Source organism: Drosophila navojoa, chromosome 5 (genome assembly GCF_054131105.1).
Source record: "Drosophila navojoa isolate 15081-1374.11 chromosome 5, UAZ_NAV_1.0, whole genome shotgun sequence".
In the NCBI taxonomy this organism is placed as follows: Eukaryota; Metazoa; Arthropoda; class Insecta; order Diptera; family Drosophilidae; genus Drosophila; species Drosophila navojoa.
The window spans coordinates 20,099,100-20,106,312 of record NC_142893.1 but is presented as its reverse complement, the minus strand read 5'-3'; positions in this window follow the sequence as shown (position 1 = coordinate 20,106,312).

Sequence of the window (7,213 nt, the reverse complement as noted above, 5' to 3'; positions counted from 1 at the left end):
GATGACAAATTAGTAGAGTCTCTGCTTTACTTCTAATTTAAATTAGGGATTGAATGTCAATCGAGCTTAATTCAGAGCCGTCTTTTTTTGGGTTTACTAATTATTTCATTACAAAAAAAAAAAAAAAATAAAAATAAAAATAAAAATAAATTTTAAATTTTATGTTTAATCGAGAATATATGTATATATTTCCATATATTATATACTTAATTAAATAAATTTTTGATGAAAAATTTCAAATTTTGATGAACTTTAATTATAAACCCTTTGAAAAACTTAAATGAAACGTATTTGTATATGTAAATTATATAAAATTTCTTATTAATTAAAAATAGATGTGCAAAATAATCGTTTAAGTGCAAATATACATTTTAGTAATAGCTTAATAATTATATATACGCATTCTTTAAAAATTAATAAATTGTTAAATATTATTATTTAAGAATTTAAACACCATATATATGTAATATTAAATCAAATATCACCTACTTAATGTGTAATTAATTCTACATAGTATGGTACATATACGTTAATCATAATATATTTATAAATATATTTACCAATTTCAATTTAATTCAATTATTTATATACTCAAATAGTTGGGTTATAACTAAATACAGAAATGGAGCAAATCCTATCTTAAAGCAAATCTCAACTCTTAAGCCCATAAGATAATTTCGAGTATATCAAGTATTTAAATTAACAAAACAAAAACTTGCTAAATCTAAAAATATGAAGATCTGATATGCCAATTTGACATACTTTTAATATTGCTTCAATATCAAATATCCGATTAGAATACAAATTTCGCTTATAAAAATTCAATAAAAATCTTGAAATGCTTTTGAATGACTGCATAATTGAGTGTGAGATGGCCTAAGTATACGCTTATTGGCTGTTAGTATACAGGGTATAACTAGTTAACGAAACTAATAACAACATCGGGGCTTGCATTTAAAGCCAAGACTTGAGACTAGAGTTGGAGCTGGCGGCGTCTTTTGCTTCGGAGAGCATATGAAATTTCAGCACCGCAAGCAACTCCTTGGCCAGGTTCTCGTGGAGCTCAGTCCTGAGTCGCAGACATGGACTTGTACAAATGTTGTGCCATTCGAACTTGCTTCTTCGAGCTGCGCGCTGCTAGCCGAGTTTTTGTTGTTATATGGAATTATGAAGCCATAAATATGAAATTCAGCACATTTATTAGCGTTGTCAAATGTCGTGGCCCGAGTTGTTGTTAGCATTCGAATTGTTGTTGTTGTTGTTGTTGTTACCATTAGTGTTGCTTATTTTTGTTTCAGCTAATGGCCCCAGCGAGCTAAACGAGCCTGGGGTTAGCAGCTAGTAGAGCTTCGCGTCTATTTTTCGACTTGCCAATTCATTTTATTCTATTTCCTTTCCTTTGGTTTCTTTTTTTTTTTTTTTTTTTGGGCAACTTGCTTTATGGAGTTCGCAGTCGAGAGCTTGTTTGCTGCTTGTATCTACAGCAATTCATTGTTTTGTTCTTTTTTTGTATACCCCTCATATTGTGTTTGTTTTGCTGTTTGTTTCTGACGTTGACATCAAATTTATTGAGTGTAATTTGCGAGCTGTGAAAATATATTGAAGACAGTTGGCAATCGACATTTAACGAGGTCTAAGCACAGAGCAGCATAATTATGCTTGAGTTTTGAGATATATAACTATATATTATATATGTGTGTATGTTAACAATATATACACATAACTTATATTTTGTATAAGAAATTATATCTTTTATAAGAAAGTACCTTAGCTATACTCTACACAAAATATTAAAAATTTGATAAGTAGTTGGAGACTCACAGTCAAAATAATTATTATATATTATGTATGTATATTATTTATATATATTATATTACTGTAAATTTTAAATTTGCATTATTTTTGTATTATGTAATCAAAATTTTTCATAATATTATACAAAAGCAAATTTGTAAAACTGTATTTTAAAGACGTATTATTTTATTACTTAAGTCTAGCAAAAATTGATATCTAAAAATATATAATCAGCATTTATTAATTCTATTCTAATGCTGATAATAATATTCACATAAGTCTTTCTTTCTCCAGGCGATCTATCCTATATACATATATACATCTAGATCCCCATTTCCACTCACATTAGATGTGAATTTTAACTCCCTTCTCCCTATATCTACTATCAACAATTATTTAAAATATTTTAATTTTATTGTTATATAATGATGATCTTTAGACTGAATACACTCGACAAATGGATGAAATGAATTTAAATTACTTTTTAAAAGAGTTAGATAATTCAATGACAATTTATCAACTGAATAGAAAATTTCCCATAATGAATAGCTGACGCCCACTTGTTCCACTTTACTTATTTTTATGCACAATTAAATTAACATATTTCTGAAATGAAAATGAAAATGAAAATGAAAGAAAATACATGAATTTATATGGGAAAATTATATAGAAATAAAATTGTTGTTGCCTAGCTACGATCAGATCATTCACATTCACACTCGCACTCAATCGTTTTTCAGCCATTTTGAATGGACTTTCACTTTATAATGATGAACGATTCATGGCAACTACTCCCACGCAGGCGCAGCAATGCCAATCAGCGCTCATAATGGGATGCCCAATAAATTAGAGCAGTCGTAATGCAATAATCAAGTACGTGGAGACTTATGTATTATAACGTCAACTGCCCGCATTCCATGCCCAATTCCGCAAAGGCAGCTAGTGCCCAGCTCGAGAGCCAGCAGAGCGTTCAGTTCTTTATGGCCAATTAAAGCGAACATAAATTGAAAATGATAAAAACAATATTGAAACTAATATTTGTTAATGAACCACAAATGCCAGACAGACCCGCACAATGGGTAGCTGAGAACTCGCAGAGACAAAGACGAAGAGCAAGAGAGACAGAGAGAGAGCCAATGGAGACTGAAGTCTGACTGCGTATATTCATGGCAAGAGCCGAGCAGCAATTGATTGAAATCAAAGTGTAAATTGCGTTGCAATTACTGAGACTCAATGCCAATGTCCGTTGCCAATCAGCTTTAACAACAACAACAACAGCAACAGCAGCAAACAGCAGCAGCAGCAACAACAAGAGCAACAATGGCTGCAGTTAATTGCCTCAATGCGTATCTAAGAGTCTCAACAACTGCAATCGAAACTGTGGCTAATGGCGATTCATGTTGCATGGGGCATGTTCATAACTTGACAGTTGCACGTTGCACGTTGGCAGCGGCTACTGCGCTTCATTAAGTTAATTAAAGACGCCGCCGTTGGAGTTGAAGTCGCGATCATCATTAAAACTAAATTGAGCCAAACGCTCTGACCAATGAAGTTGTAGACCATTAGCGATCTATCGAAGCGGCAGCCATCGAACAACCACTGACCAAAAGCCACAGTGCCCAGCCACTAACACCACCAGCAGCAGCACCAGCGGCAGCACCACTAGCCAACCAGCGAGCTAATTAACGCAATTGTGCGAAATGTGCGCACGTAACTGGAAAACGCTTCAAAATCAGATCAAAATCATTTTACAAGAGCTGCCCGCCCTCCCGCATAGCCCCCCAAAACTCCCTCGCCCCCTCCACAAATGTGTTAAAGCGTTTTTTTCTGCCTCAGGCTGCCTCATTAAATGCAATTAGAGGCAAACGAATTACAATTGAGCTCAATTGCAATCAACTGTGCGACTACTATGTGAATGTGTTTGTGTTTGTGTGTGTTAAAGTATTTGTATTTGATTGCCAGGCAGTTGGAAATGGCGCTAATTAATTGCATTTAGCCAAAGACACAAACACAGACACACACACCATAGCTAAAGCTAAAGCCAAAGGCCTCAACGGAATTGCGTGCTCAACACTTTTGACGCACAATCCGAATGCGAATGCGAATGCGAATATCTATTTGCCATTATTCAAGCACTCGCATCTACTTATTGTTCAGTTACCACTCGAGCAGTAGCTATTAGCCTGCCCCAAACAATGGCATTTCTCACTAACTGCAAGGCGATGAGGCGTTGAGGCGATGAGGCGAGGCAACTGCAGTCGAGGCTCTCAGCCAGTTAACATTGCTTTGAGCATTTGCGGAAATTGTCAGTTAGCGAAATGCCAGCATTTGAAAGTTTGTATTATCTAGCTACTATTGCTATTATTTCCACGCTTTGTTTCTAAACAATTCAAGTTAAGAAATGTTTAACTGGCTCACACTAATTGGATTTATAACATAAATACTTCGTTCGTTGCGGTTCAGAAATGGAAATTTGTATTCATATTTAGCTCGTTAAGGAACTTGGAGGAAACCACCAATAAAAAGAAATAGCGAATATAATTTATATGAATGTGTATGTTATATATATATAACGCAATTGAGAAGGTGCTCAATTACCACACTTTTATACGTTCAAATTAAAATTCATACTATTCGTAGACCTAGGATCGCTGAGTTTTACTATCGAGTCCTAAAAATTATAGTACCCCGTTGAACAAATCTGTCATCAATTTCGTCCAGAATGGTGTAGTTTCTGAAGGTGCTTTATGCGACACGATCGAATAGAAACTTTCGAACGTGATAAGGTTTTTATATGTACATGTATTTCTAAAAGTAAGTGCTTGACGCTTTTATAAGGTATTCTTCTGATTATAACAATTATAGACGGTCAGTTCTTCGCTTATCTCTCGGTATGCTGAGTTCATTCAATATAAACTTGTTTATAAAGAAGTTTAGGATTTTCACTTCCCCAAAAATTAGTTCATTGTTGAAGTCTTTGGTAATAAAAATAAACTATGAGAAATACCGATACCAATATGCTAACAAAATACTAATTCCTGTATATATATTATAAGGAGAAAAACTTTCTGCTAAAGATCATATTTTTCAACTGATGAAGTAATCCTTACTATTTTCAGCTAGAGTAAAGGCTAAGAGGTAAGAGCAAAGGAAGTACAGTAGAATTCGGTTGTAACTAGGAGGAGACCGGAAGACGCTATAACCCTATAAATTTGCGTATATAAGTTTTTCTGAATATTGGACCATTTATACTTCTGCCGCACTCTCAATCCTAATTAAGTTTGGGTTTATTTTAAAATTATATTAAACTTAAAATCCAACTCTTGACTTTAATATAAATAAGAATCAGTGCTAATAATTGTGCTAAAAATATACGTTCCACATCACATTAACATAAATAGAAACCACTTCTAATTAGACGTAATTACTTATAAATATAGATATTAATTACTTTTGCAATTACACCTAGGAATCACATCAGTTATGCATTGATTGGCTCAGGCTGAAGGTTGATTTCTGGAAGCTCGAGTCAGAGCTGTGAAGGCGCTTCGCATGTTTAAAAACAACTCCCAAAAATCATTAACTCGAACAGTCCTAATTGCCAAAAGCCGCACACAAACCGATGCCAATTACCAGATTTCCTGCCAACATCGGCAATTGAGGCCAATAATCGTAATTACAATTCAGACACGAGTTACACGAATAACTCCACTCGACTCGACTCGACTCGACTCGCAGTGCGCAATCAAAAGGAATAATTCAAAATTCTTTGGAAACCTTTCCTAATAATTTTCATTAGCTGCCGTCCACCTGTGTCAGTTGCTGCTACTATATATATAAGTGTGTGTGTGTGTGTTTATAATGTGCCATATATCATCATTATCAGACTAAAAAATAATCATAAAGAAAGAGAAAAAAACACATTCCAATGCTCACAGTTGTCGGCTGATGACTTTGCACATGTGATGCAGCTCAGAGCAGTTAACACGAGAGGGCCATGGCTACATACTATGTGCCAAGTTAGCAGGCAGAGGCAGAGGCAAAGGCACAGACCCAGGCCCCGACGAGCTCGCCATGGATTAGTTACAAACGAATCAACCTCAATATGTCGACAACTTTGTACAAACGGGGGCTGCGGCTGCCATTTTACACGCAGCCAGCGCTAATGACCAGGCCAAAACGAACAACAACAACAGCAACAAACTGGCCAAGAGCCAAACACCAACAAAAATCCCACGAAAAGGGCCAAGCCAAGTCAAGTTGTTGTTGTTGTTGTTGTTGCTGGCCACGCAAAAGGTGGCAATTAAAATCGAATGAGCGCCGAAGCTTCCATGTTGAGCACTAATGGGTGCCCCGCTCCGATTCCAAACTCCGACGACGACTACGACTACTACTACGACTACGATTCCAGCTTCAACTTCAGCTTCAGCTTCAGCCTCGGAGTTGAATTTAGTTTCAAAATGCGAGCAGCGTCAACGTCCGCCCGTGGAAAATGTGTAGAACTGTTTTAATGGCCGACAATATGGCCGACAAACCGAGCAGCCGGCCAGAAGACTAATGCACTGCGATTAGCCAGAGTCAGAGCCACAGTCAGAGCGAGAGCCCAAGTCAGTTCGTCAGAAATTGAGCATTAAATTTTTTTAATTAAAAATTTGTTCAGTCGCCATTTCCCCCACTTTTTCAAAGTAAACTATTCAGATACTTACATATATGCGTATATATATACAGAGATGTGTAGTTGGCGCATAAATCAAGTGCCCGCTGCAATTTCTAAAGAATACAAAAAAAAAAGACAATTACACTTAAATCTTGAAACTTGAAACTCGAGTATGAAGATTCGTCGAATCTGAAATCTAGAAACTTGAAACAAGTTATGCCGCCTACAGATCTCTCAGATTATTTCAATCTGTCGGCTCATTTGGAGCTGAGCAAATAGTGCGAGCGGAAGTCATGATTAGCTGGGCCATTAAAGCACGCAAAGTCCAAAAACTCTTGCCACTTATGTATAATGATTGAAACACCCTTCCGTCCCGACCAATCGCCCGGTCGCTCGACCGCCCGTTTTCAGGCTTCGCTGGAGTTTCCCCAGTTGCTGGATCTCTTTTTATTTCCCGATAAGTAAGCCAACAGCAACAGCAGACTTACAGCAGACCAACAACAGCTTACCAAAATGGATCTACCTTAACTTGGCTCTATGCCACTTGTACCAAGCGGCAACAAAAACACATCAATGTGATATAGTAGGGGGTAGAAGACTAGGCAATACCCTAGAGCACGTGCTAAACTGCTGCCTTAAATCTAATTGTAGTTTTTATTTTTAAAGATTCGATTTTATAAGGGTACGAACGGACGAGAGTTGAAAACTCGATGCTTATTTATACTTTAAGGGAGATCTAAAATATCAAGAGTTTCTATAGAA